The sequence below is a fragment of the Pleurodeles waltl genome, chromosome 1_1 (genome assembly GCF_031143425.1).
Source record: "Pleurodeles waltl isolate 20211129_DDA chromosome 1_1, aPleWal1.hap1.20221129, whole genome shotgun sequence".
In the NCBI taxonomy this organism is placed as follows: domain Eukaryota; kingdom Metazoa; phylum Chordata; class Amphibia; order Caudata; family Salamandridae; genus Pleurodeles; species Pleurodeles waltl.
The window spans coordinates 369562888-369576521 of record NC_090436.1 but is presented as its reverse complement, the minus strand read 5'-3'; the positions used below and the strand labels follow the sequence as shown (position 1 = coordinate 369576521).

The 13634-nt window shown below is 44.2% G+C and overlaps 1 protein-coding gene across 3 annotated transcripts in view; it reads right to left on the bottom strand.

Annotated features, from left to right (window-relative positions):
• Positions 1–13634, bottom strand: part of MAST4 (microtubule associated serine/threonine kinase family member 4) — a 1720607-nt gene that overhangs the window by 1533960 nt on the left and 173013 nt on the right. The window lies entirely within an intron of this gene.

Genomic DNA, 13634 nt, shown 5'->3' with positions numbered 1-13634 from the left:
CAGTGGGGATTGTCACATCCTGGGTACAGCAGGCAGGGTTTGGCACCTTTTTCTTTGTGCAGCAGGAATGCAGTTCTCGAGCATCAAGTCTTCTTTGTTGCTGGTCTTCTTGTGCCCCTGGAATCTGATCTGCAGGTATAGGGGTCCCCATTAAATACTGCATTTTGTGGGCATTCAGGGGAGTACCTCATAGTGACGAATGGGTCATCTACCTTAGGGTGGCTACATCCACTATGTGACCACTTCCTGTGGGCAGCATCACTTCCCTATCTCAAAGGCTATTTTCATACCTTGCAAGATAGAGGAAAATGAAATGGTGAAGTCACTTCACATGCAGTACCTTAGGGGTGGTGCAAGCTGAGGGTGGTCACTCCTCCTCTCCTTTGTGCATTTTTCTGCTGTTGCTCCGCCAAAAGTGAGGGCTTGCAATGTGCGGCCATCTGCTGTTAGCAGCAGGGCTGGGGCGTCGAGTTTCAAGGGCGGTAAGCCCTTTGAAGCTCATAGGCAGGGCTGCACACATTCCTTGGGGAGGAGGTGTAACACCTCTGCACAGCAAGAGCTTTGTTCTATGGACCCAGAGAGCACAGGCTCGCACCCCAGGGTTGCAGACTCTTGTCTAGTGGTGGCAGGCTGGTTGTGACCAACCAGCAACCCCTACCAGGGTAGTTCGTTTTTGCAGGGGGCATCTCTAAGGTGGCTCCTGGGTACACTTTACAATAAATTCAATGCTGGTACCAGTTTGGATTTATCATTCTGAGTTGTTTGATACCAAACAACCCAGGGTGCAAAGTGGCCATCATGGAGCTGTAAAACCCGTACTGCACATGCATGTAAAATGGCTGCTCTGTTCACTAACTATGTCCCAGGTGTGGCAGGGACAACTAGGGGCATATTTCTCATGCATCTATGCCCATGCATGCAGTATAGTCCACTGTGTCTTAGAGCTGGAAGACCTGCCAAAGGGGTGACTTACCAACATGGCATGCAGTGTGTAGTGGACAGAGGTCCCATGTTTGGCAGGGACACACTAGGGGCATATTTCTCATGCATCTATGCCCATGCATACAGTATAGTCCACTGTGTCTTAGAGCTGGAAGACCTGCCAGAGGGGTGACTTACCTACATGGCATGCAGTGTGTAGTGGACAGGGCACACAGGCTGTGTGCCTTGTCAGTTTTGCATTTTAGGATTGCACCAGGACACTCAGCCTGCAATTGCAGTGCTAGATGTACTTGGAATGCATGGTCCTTGAGGGTGGCACCATCTGTACTTCTGCCCTCAGTATCCTACCCTTAGTACCTCAAGCACTGGCTACCATAGTACCATTTACTAGGACTTATGGGGGCACCTAAAAGTGTTTCCAATTGTGCCAATGCATCACAGCAGTTTTGGGAAAGAGATCTGGCCCAGGGAACCCGGTTAGCAGGGGCCCTGGGCACTAACAACTTTGAAACCACATCAAATGGCAGGCAAAAAGTGAGGGCTAACCATGCCAAAAGAGGCCCTTTCCCACATGTTCCAAGCATGCTTAATTTATATTGCGTTAACAGTGAATAATAGAATAACAGAATATTATTCACAATTAATATGAAGAAAAACAGCCAGAAAATAAGGAATGGTGAGCAGTCCTTGTGTTCTTGCCATTGATTTTGCCACATCTAAGACCAGGGGGCACAAGGGGCAAGTCAGGGATCAGAGCTGTGGTCCTCACATCAATGTATAAGGCAAGCCTGTTTGATTTGTCTGGGGGTCACCACATTATTATGTATAAGGTAAGCCTATTGGCTTTGTGAATGAGTCACCACATCAACATAACACTAAGCACATGCCGTCAAAACCAATTATATCAATATCAATGTGTAAATAGATTCATCATTATTAAAACCAATGCAATGTTCCTGAATAGTAATTTGTGAATAAAGCATAACAAATCTAAATAACATGTATCAGAGAATTTCCTTACACTTATCAGGCCACATAAAATAAAGCCATAATACTGACCACTAGAGGTCCCAATATTTTCAAGCTCCAGTTCTGGGAGCACTTAAAAATAATGTAAAGTCAGATCATCCATCCTAGGAACTCTGAGACATGGAGTGAATTACTAAAGTTATCCAAAGGTGGCTAATGCAATGCTGCAGGCCCACCAAACACTTTCTGACAAATACTGGTAGTGCCTCTGCCCCTCCTTGGTGGCAACCACAATAGAGCAAAACATGCAAATGAAAAGCCCTTGAAGGACATTATGGGTTGTTCAAGCCGAATATTTTAGCAGTGAGCTCTTCCGCTGTGTTGCTTAGGTGAGCGACTTCATGTTACTTTTCACCTTCTGCCTTTGTAATCCTGGTTGCCTTACCCACAGGGACTCCAGGTGCAGGAGTGGTGGTGGTGGTGGTGGTGGTGGGGCAGTGCGGGGAGCACACTCCCAGCTAGCACATGCACCTTGTACATGAGGCCTGCATTTCTGCTGCTGCTGCTCCATCTGTGGGGGAGTGCTCTGGCATCTATTACCGGCCCATCCAATGTTACTCTGGCCTCTGAGGCGATGGGTACACCCAGGGGCAATTTAGAGTCAGAGCAGAGCTCCCCAACAAAAATAATGAAATAATTCTGCACCGATCCTCAGGTCTTGGCTCATCGTGGGAGCATTGTAAGGAAATGTAGCGGAGTGCAAGTCGCCTGTTTTTAGGTTTTTGCGTTTAATTTCTCTCAAATGGCCAAAAGTGAAAACCTTTAAAGGACCATAACTTGGGCCAGGATAGGCCAATTTGCTTGAATCTGGACTATTTTTAGTCCTGGTGATGATCTCTAGGCACCAGGTGCATTTGAACTGGTTTCAAGGCCTGTAACAGGGATCCATTTGCCTGGAGTTGGTTGTACTTTTTCTCTGTGCTATCCTTTTCCTCTCCTCCTGGTGCTCCCCTTCTGCTGGTGGGGGCTTTTTGTGAAGTATCTCGGCTTCACAACCCTCAGAGCATCCTGGGCGACTTGCTGGGCACGGCAGAGTGGCAGCAAGGTCCTTATCTTTATACTGCTGGTCCTCAGGGGGCATAAGGGAGCCTGGCCCTGAAGAGACCCTTCTAGTCCTGCGGGTCAGCTGTAGGCAAATTCCTTAGTCTATCAGGGGCATCAGGTGGCTTCATTGTCCAGCTGACCACAAAACTAGTGTTGTCGATGTCCAGATCCTGGGTCTTGCTCGGTCTCTCCGTTGTGCAGGGGTTGAAAAGTGCAGGGGAAGTGCTTGATGCCAGGCACCCCTGGCCAATCCTCAGATGCCACATCATTCCTTCACCCCTGTCCAAACCATCCTGCATAGCATTCTGGGACAATCCAATACTACAGAATACTTCTTCCCCTTTGCAGAGGTCCTGTGCCCATACAGAAGTGTGTCAATGATAACTAGCAATCCTTCCCTTGTGGTCACTCCAAACAATTTCGTAGAAGCTTCCTTTCTCACTGAGTTTGGAGCCAGGTTGACTAGAGCACAAGGGAAAGGGTCAAGCCTGGTGTCAGGGTTATCAGTTTGCAACAGGGAAGACCCCTTTGAAGCAGCAAAATGTTAACATTTTAAAAATGCCTTTTGCTCAGTAAGTAGACAAAATTTGATTTCACCATTTAATTGGATTTTGAATAAATACAGAAATCAGACCTGGAATTATTTCTCCAGCTGCTACTGATCCAAATTTAGCATTTATTAAATACAACGATTTAGCCCAAAATCTCCCTATGAAAGTAGCTAGCCGTGCTACAATGCAAATAACTTTTCAGGATATTTCACTGTACGGACATGTTCAACATTACTTTTATTTATGATGCACGCTAGCTTTATAGGCAAAAAGGCCACCCTAGTGGTGACATTATTATTTAAAGTGAAAGTGTAGTTCTGTCAAATTGGGATATGTTGACAGGTAAAATGTGCAGTTTAAAGCTGCCACAGACATGTTTCCTTAGGCCGCTACCAGGCAGCCTGTACACGTATGTGCACGTGTCCACATTTGACTAGCACAGTGCCCTCCAATCCTAAAAGGCAGACACTCATGGTAAACATGTGCAGTCTAATTGCTATGAAATTGCAGTGAGTGGGACTCGGGTAGCAAGACTCGCGTACAATAAAGGTCCAAAAGGATGGCGATCGAAAGCAAAAGACTGAATGGCCGGAACCTATTTATAACAGTGCTACGCAATGAAAAGCACCTCCCTACTGAATTTGACACAGTCTTAATGTCTCTCTTGGTGATGAGCAAAGGAGTGACTTCATAGATTGGACAACTGTGCTGTCCCCTCAAGTGCCCGTTAAGAAGATCAACTAAGGAGGAGTCGAGCACCTCTAGGATGTTTGTTTCCGATTACAAGAGCTCTAGAAGAGAGCTAAAACTACTTTTTTTTACCCCAAAAATATGAACTCTTTAAAGAAGAATATCTTCTAACTCATATTGGATTCCGCAAGCCGCTGTACTAAAAATCCAGGGACATTTATATATTTTCTAAATGTCATTAGGACCCATATATTTGCCGTAATCCGCTTAATGCTCACGGGCGTCAGCAAATTTCATAAATATTAATATATTGGTCCCATCGACAAAGATAAGATCTGGCGCCCTGAAGTCTATTTCAAAATTTGCGCCAAGAGGCCTTGCAAATGCCACTTACTAGCGTCAGCCGTGTTAGAATGGCAGATTCCCGTGTAAGCCATATGATTCATGGCAGGATAAACTCCTAAGCGCCTGATTATCAAATTCCTTACTTGGTCCCTTGGTACTGCATCACAGCAATGTTGTCTCCTGCAAACACCCTTGGGATCGAATGCTCTTTAGAAAGAACATTCTCAAAGTAGTAATTACTTAAATTGGTGTGAACGTGCTGGGGCCCTGAAAAGATGTTCTCACATGTAAATGTTCCATCATTCTATAAGACGAAGGCTGCTCATAAGCTGAAGCCGGTCTATTTCTAAGGTCTCTAAGGGCTGTTCTCCCGGTGCAGTGGGACACTTTCAGTACAGTTAAAGCACACTTCCTGCGGGAAGGCAGTGCCGTCTATTAATTTAAATATCAAATAAAAAAAGTCCGCTACATAGCAAGGTGCAGAATTAAAGCCAGTCCATGCCTTTCCGCGCGAGGAGCAAACAGCTCCCTGAAGGAATCCGTCGCCGAGGGAGGGCGTGAGCCAGGCGCGGAGTAAACAGAGGCGTGAAAGAAAAGCGCAGCTCAAGGCCGAGCCCTCGTGATTTGATCGACCGTGCTTGCATGCATCTAGCTCAATGTCAGGCTAGAGATGTTTACATTCTAAGGAAAGCACAGCCAAGGTGTTTTTCTGGACACTTCACATTGGCTCAAGTAACCTGCACTGCTGAAATGAGCATTTCTACTCTGTTTACTTCCCTTAACCGCGAAGTAAGGGCGTTGATGGAGAATTTTATCTCAGCTGCAGCCGGATAAAACATTAATAAACACATGTTTTCCAGTTGGTGTTGTGCAAAGGCTTCATGCGTTCCAGAAAAGCAGACTTTCACAAGATTAGTATGGCGTTTTTATACTTAAGTACAGCGCTCCACACACTGCGGGCTGTTCTGCAGCAACATTTGAAGAACTGCAGTTCATGCCAACGGGTGGGCAGCCCTTTTTGTGGGCTCGATGCAGACAGCAGCCTCAGCTGCCTCTCACACAGCACTGCATACAATAGTACAGAGTGAGTTTTCGGCCAGCCCCCTGCTCATTACTGGAAGCCTTTTTGTCCATCTCAGTTCCTTGGTCTTTACTGGATGACCTTGCTCCCTCTTCTGTTTTCCTGCCACTGGGGCGCTTCTTCTTTACCCTCAGTCGTGACTGGGACTGAAAATAGACCCGGGCACCAAAATAAAAGTGGCCCTTCTTAGCAAATTAGACAGCTAAAAATGAGGCCCATGTTTGCAAATTGTGTCCCTTTTGAACTTGTAAAGACATGCTGTACAGATGTTTTGAATGGACGCAAGACTGCACGGATTTTAAGCTTGTTGCACTCAATGTTTGTTTTAATATCGGAGAAATCAACAGAAAAAAAAAGGCCAAAAAGACAACTAAGCCCGTCCAAAAACACTCAAAGAACTGTCGCACGCAATGACTTGTCAGACCATCCCAGCAGGCGTTGCCTGATTGCCCCACAGGCCAGTCCAACCCTGACCGCTGCATTGATAGTGTTATTTCCTTTCACTGTTGAAATATGGGAACTCTTAATTTTTTCCCAATCTTTAGGCCTCATTCAGGAGCATAGCTCGGTCAGTAAGATTAGAAGAGGTGAGCTTCAGATTTCTCAACAATCATGCTAGCACATAATTTTAAAATACATTATACGACAAGCAGGGTGCACGAGAGAGGCTTAAGCGGCAGCGGAAGGGGAGCATAATGCGGATTGGTAGGGGTGCTAAGTGAGAGAAAACTAATTATTTTGTGAAATAAAGAACATTTTTGAAGTCTTACCAAACAGAGAGAGAGAGAGTTGTCTCGGTGTGTAAAAATTCCTGGTGAAATCAGACGGAAACCTCACCATACCCGACTGAAAGCACCTGCACCCAACTATTTATCACAAACTACATTTATAAGTGGGTGCCACCGCTCCAACCCCCCCTGCAGCTACGCCCCTCGTCTCATTTAGCACTTGATGAGAGTGCACGTAACTGCTCCTTGCTGTAGTTTCTGCACATACAGAATACTTGCACTCTTCCCCTGTCTTTCTCCTCCTATACTCCCTCTCTTGGAGTGTTCAACACAAGCACTACTGCGGCACATTTTCACTCTCTCTCTTCCCTCCTCCTCCTCTCTCTCTCTCTGGCTCTCTATCCTCTCCCCGAGCTTTCTTTTCTTCACCCCTAGCTTCCAGTCCAGCAGCCTCTCTCCCACTCCACGATGGCAGCCACTACTGGCTTTACCAATAATGGGTGATTTTAAAATGCACAGCATTGGCATAACAGATAACAGCTACTGTCCCTCTTCAAAATGTATTTCTTGACTCCCATGATGTGTAATGTAGCGCCCCATAATCCAGTATATGAGCCATCTTGAATTCTGGATAATGTTTTCATAAACTTCATGATGGCTGCCACACTGCATGAGGCAACATGACAAGGTGACAGTCAAGTTGAATGTGAAAAATATAATGTTTTCAAACTTTCAAGATGGCTATCATGCTGCATCATGCCATTCAATATGGTGGCCATCGTCAACGATCAAAATATCTTCTATACTTTAAAGATAGCCACTGTGTGCCATCACAACACGCTGTATCACCAAATGTGGCAGCCATTTGTTTTAGTTTATTGGTTATTAGCATCAAGGACAAATGAGGAGTGGAGCAATACAGGGTCCAATTACAACACAACCCAGAAAAAAAACAATAAGCCACTCAGACATGCACCGGACTAATACAGAAATCTTTACTGATCACATCAAGACAATTAAATATCACAGTGTTGAGTCTTCCAGCATGCAGCCCAGAAGTGCATCAACAATTCCCATCTCACAATCATGTCAGATCCATCCCAAAACTGATCAAATGGTGAGTCCAGAAGGTGATTTCTCCGTCTCCCCAAAGCATAGCTCCAGGGAATCAGACATCAGGGACTTAAGATTGACCATGATCATCACTTCCTTCCACATCACATTGCATCATTAGGTAGGCCACCAACAGGGCCCAAATGCCTTTAGGATGACAGTGAATTGGCATCAGACTCCATTGGGTGTTGAGTTGTTCCTGGTATTATGTAGCATCCAGCAGCCAGTGGGCCAGTCGAGGTGTGGGACACCTGTCCCACTGGATGGCTACCCTGCGCTTAGCCAGCAACAGCAGGATAGTAAGAAGTTTGTGCATGTCTGTAGGGGCATCTTTTATATATCCAAGCAACGCTATTGTCTGTATCGGCTCAGGCATATAGTTTGTATGATAATATAAAAAACGCCAGACCAAATGCACGCAAATCTGGGGCAATCCCATGGCAAATGTACGAAGTTAGCATAGAGCACAGAGCAAAGCAAACAGCGCAAGTCTTCAAGCAAACCTGTCTTGTATAGTTGTGTAGATGTAAGGTAAACTCTGTTCAGGTAATCACGAAATGTGGTAGCCATCTTGAAAGCATAACAAATAGATCTCAATATGGCCGTCTTTGCCAATGCTTGTGTTTTCCTAGTTTTTCCTAGATAGCTAGTGCGCAGGGGAAGGGGGCTGAAAGGGTTGGTTAGTGTTGCCACCATTCCAACAAAAAAATACCAGCCATTTGTTCACGTTTTAAGCCTGTTTTTCATGTAACACAGCCTTTATGTTTTTGTTTTGTTCAATTATCAGTCAATGATTATTAAGGCAGCTCTAAAGTGTTTTCTTCTATTAGTTACTGATCTGAATATGTATTAATAAGGGGAAAATACCAGCTTTAGATTATGTTTCTAATTTTTTGTACTAGCTGGGTACCCGCAAAATCAAGTGACTCAACAGGCCACATGCATACCTGAAAGTACTTATTAACATAGTCACATTTGGCCAAGTGTCCCCCAATCATCCTAAAATGAGGCACTTCATTCCTCTAGTTTGTAGTTGTCTCACTCTGGCACCTCCATCCGTCCTTCATAGGGGATATTCAACTAACTCATCCGAGTTGTATCCTGGGTATCAGTCAACATCTCTGTAAAGCATACAGCAAACTGGAAAGCAAGAATGGTAGTACATGTGATGCTGTGGGGAACTAACCTTCTAAGGGTTCACAGACTGCTAGGGCTTTCCTTGAATCTGGGCAGCTCTCTGTCTGCTAAATGTATAGCTGGGCCCACCACCTAGGCTTGGACCAAGTTGTCACCTGTGCCCACTCGCCCATTAGGAAGTCTGCCTTTTAATGCTGACCGACAATGACATGGTAACTAACTGCCACACAGCAATCTGAGGAGAGATGGTGGTCAGAGTTTCCCAGTGACTCCACTTTACCCTAGCAGCTCACCATACACTTTAGAGATGGTTAAAGTATAAAATGGCGCTCCAGTAAAACCAACCTGCCTCATGCTGGTTCATCCTGATCTTTGGTACAAGATAGCCCACCAGGCAACCACCCTAGGCTGTAGGATCTTTCATAACCCCAGACTGTTTTGTAGGTTTCAGGACTAAGCTCAGCAGATTTCCCAAACTCTCTCACTGAGAAACAACATGATCACTAGAACAGTCACAGTTCACATGCCCAAACCCTCTACACTCGCACACCTACATCCCAGTGGGCACAGAGGCACATGCAAGCCATTCCAGTCATCAGACCTCAACCCATACCCATCCTGCTTATGGAATCACACTGGCTGGCTCAGGTCGCTGTACTGTCACGATCATGTAAAGTTAGGACCTGGGTTCCAAGCAGGAGTCTCACTCAGACCTATTTTTATCAGCTTCCTATAGTTCCAACTGAAAAGTGGCATCAAGCATGCCACCTTTCAAACTCTTCTCATATCAACCAAATACCTGTCATCCAATTACCTTAACTTGTGGTATTTAGCATGTTTACATAATTCCTGCTTCAACATAACGTGTGGCTGTTTGCTAAGCAATATAGGTATGAGGAATTGAACCACCTTTTAAAAAATGTTCACCTAATCTTCATGTAACCTATATCTCATCACTCATTTACTTAAATGTGATTACAAGTCTCCTCTTTATTCCAGATATGACTTGATGTTTTATGTCATGTACAGTTTGCTCTTGCATAGAACACTTGCACAAAGGTTAGCCAGTAGCACATAGACTGTCCGAAATCAGTGGTGGCTAGCAAATACATAGAGTGGGGGGCAGGAACGGGGTGGGTGCATGCATGCATGCAAGCTGTGTGGCGAGAGTAAATAAATTAAAAAAGAAATAGCCACTTACCTTGCTTGCTCTACAACATCCTCGCTCTGGTCAGTGTTCTGCTTGTCTCCTCCAGGCTCGCAAGCTCCAGGAAATCCCCTAACCAATCCAGGTGCTGCTTTCATGCTGGTAATCTGCATGAAAGCAGCACCAGGATTGGAGATAGTGGCCTCTCAGAGCTTTTATGGGCATTGGAGGCCTGTGCTTTCTCTAACCCACCTGTCTTAGGACAGCTGGGTTAGAGAAGTTTAAAATGCGCATGTCTGTCCGGCTGTCGCAAGACGGCTGGCCCAAGAGACATGCAAACTTTAAACCAGTGCACAGGCAGCCCACCGTTCTCCCCTGCTGCCACTCAGCAGGCCCCACCCCTTCCTGACACATGGTTCGGGACGGGTTGAGGAAAAAAATAAAATAGTAATGAATTAACTTAAATTTATTTTTAGTTTTGGGGGGCATCTTAGTGGGGCATAGCTCCTCTGCTCTAATGGAGCACCCGCCCCTGTTAGAAATTATTCTTACTCAGCTGATCTAGCTACCCATAAAAAGCAAATATGCCACTTCAAACTAAGCTATATATTTCTCTTTCATACCTACAACACTTTTATTCATAAATAATAATCAATACTTAACATATCTGGGGTTCTTTAACAAATTTGTTCTGCCTCGTAGAACTCTGTCTTGCAGCTTGCGAATGTCGACTGCACCCTATCTCAAGAAGCATTCTCTTTTAGGAAGTACACTAATCACTTATATTCTAATTAAAATCTCCTGATTCTCTAGTTTTACTCTGAAGTCTCCTGTAAACACATGCCTTTAGCTTAAGTGTTTTGTTCACTCTCCCACTTATTTTATTTCAATCCCTTCCCATTGCCTAGTTCATTCTTCGCTTATACAGCCCAAAACAGACTGTGAGACACACCATAGCTGGCTGCCTCATTCTTGCATGGCGCTCAACGCAGGCAGCCCATATTTGCTTAATACCTGAACAAGAAAACAAAACAAAGCTATCAATCGGACTATTAAATTGATTTTATCTGACAAAGATATCCATTGGTTGCTGCAACCCACCCGGTTGAGGTTCCAGCAAACAATTCTCCTACAACCATCTAAAACCTCCAAGTCCTTTATTAGCTAATTTCCCACAATACTATTGGTACTCACATTGTAAGCGTACCGTTTAACTGTGTGCACTGAGTCGCACCAACTGAAATAAGCACTCCCTATAAATTCATACTGCTCCAGTAAAGTTCTTGTTGACCACAATACTAGGGAGCAAAGCCACTATAGAAGTTTGATAACCCTAATTTTCTCTATTCTAAGTTACATCTTCAATCACTTTTCTCCTCGCCTTCTCTCTCTTAGGCTCAGCAGTAGAGCCCCAGTGGCCGAATAACTGGAGCAGTGAGTGCCAAGTGTAGACTCGGTCTCGGACAACATTTTGCGCGGACTGGCGTTTTAAGCACCTCAAGAGATTGAGCAACGCTACTTTACCGGCTTAGACAGTGGTAAAATATTAGCAGCTGTGGGAACTTTAAAGTAATAAATGTCTTTCAGCTGGAAATACTGCAGTATTTGTAATAAATAACTGAGCCTGACAATAACATAATAGCATAGCTGCTCTCCCAAAAATTACAAAACAACATAAAATATCACATCAAATCATAACACGCACATAAAAATAGAAAATCTCACATTACATCACAAAACAGAACACAAAACAATTAAAACAGTACATTATAAAAAACATGTTGCAATACCAGAGCGCAAAAACACTGCAGCATAAACAGAACACCTCACCACCACAGAAAAATAACACTCAAGTATGCACAAAGTTCATGCAGCACATTACCACCTCCAGAATCCTGTTTTCATAACAGAGCAGTAAACAGTGTTAGGGAAGCAAGCAATGCCTTCATCTAACACCAAGGACATGATATGGCACTAGCCAAAAATATATTTTCATCCAGTCCCAGTTGTTCTGTAGAAAGTGTTCATTACTTTGTAACTTCTGACAATCTTTACTTCCACCGTTTCCATGAGCTCTATACAAGGTGAAGCATCACGAATACCACCAATATTTATACCTATTTCAATATGTTCCAAGCAATAGAGAAGTCCTTCAAATCTGCTGCCCTCCCTTCTCTTTAGTCTGCTCGAGACAATGGTTGTGCGTTAATCTGCAGTACAAGTCCTTCTTACCTTTCCTGGGGCTAAAAGGAATGCCACTGGATTGGTAAAGTATCTGAGGTAGGCACAGTCTTTATGGACCTGATAATTCTGTGTCTGAAAGGTATAGTGGTTCAGTATTAGGTAGTTTCCTTTTTAGGTCGAGTCGACAAGACAGCACAAGGTTTCTGATAAATAGCTATTGTGGGCTTGCAGCCCACCCATTGGTCAGTATTGGTTAGTATTGGTTGGCTCTGTCACTCAATGGCTTGCTTCTTATTCAATAGGCATTTTTTGTCCCAACCTGTCTAACTTATGGTTGTCACTCCCCTGTAGAACAGTCTCTATCATTTCTCTGGCTTACTGGATTCTATCCTTCCACTGCTGATAATTTTTTTTTCCTTTTACTTTGGTTATGCATTTCATGAGATTGCATGTGTTTTTGAGGCCTATTCTCCTCTCCCCTGTATGCTCACCACAAATGCTCACCACGTTTGTGTGCTTCACCCCCACTTTCCGTGTTGCTGTTACTTTTGTGTGCCTCTCACTCTTGTGTGCTTCTTCCGGTGCCCTGTGTTCTTATCTCCCGTCTTTGTATTCTGTGTTCTTCTCTCCATGTGTGCTTCTCCCCTGACCACCTGCATTGCTCTAGCCCTTGTGCAATGTTTTCCACCTATTTGTCCCCATACACTCTCCTATTTTCTCCTTCGTCAGCATGCATATGCATGCCAACTGATTGAGGTGACCGCAAGTGTAGCGTCCTCCCTAACCTGTGTACCCACCAATGAATACTCCACACACTGAACTATGTATTACACGTCTGTATTTGTGTGTAACCACAAACTCAACATTCTAAACCTTCATTCACTTCACCACATTCTAACACGTACATCACAGCTCTAAGGAGCTCTTCAGGAGCCAAAAGTGTTCTGTCATTCATACTCACACAACACTACATCTCTCTCTCTGTGTTAAGTAAAATATTGAATTCTTTTTTTAAAATTTATTTTAATTTTATTTTTTTACAAACATCTGCACAGTCGTAGCTATTTGATAAGCCTTCTTGGCACTTTGATTAATCACCTTGATCATGCCTTCAGAAATTGGAATCAGCAACAGGAGTATCCATAATCTGGGTTGGCGATATAGGAGCAACAGCAGTCTGGGGTTTCCCAATTGTCCTTTCTGAACCAGTCTCTATGTTGACATCAGTATCTGACAAGTGTTGAGCCACCTGTCTGAAATGTGACGAATCCCACATAATAGATTTCTCAGGACGATTGACAGTCACCATGTGTCCTTTGCTGGTTACGACATGGAATGGCTCGGCATCAAATGGAGCATCAGACTTGTGCTTTCTCGGATGATGGAGAAGCACTTGCTCTCCTTTTGTGAAGACGTTGTCTTATGCATTTCATCTCTTGTCTCCATAGGCCTTCATTTTCTCTTTATGATCAAAGTCTTTTGTATGGGTTTCTTCCTCAGTTCTTGATCTTGTGTTTGTCCATTAAGGTAACTTGGTCGCCACTGCTCTCTCAAAAATCAACATTGCAGGGCTTTCACTTGTGGTCGAGTGAGGAGTCAAACGGTTAGCTTGTAGGGTAGAATTCAAGACAGTCTTGAGGTCA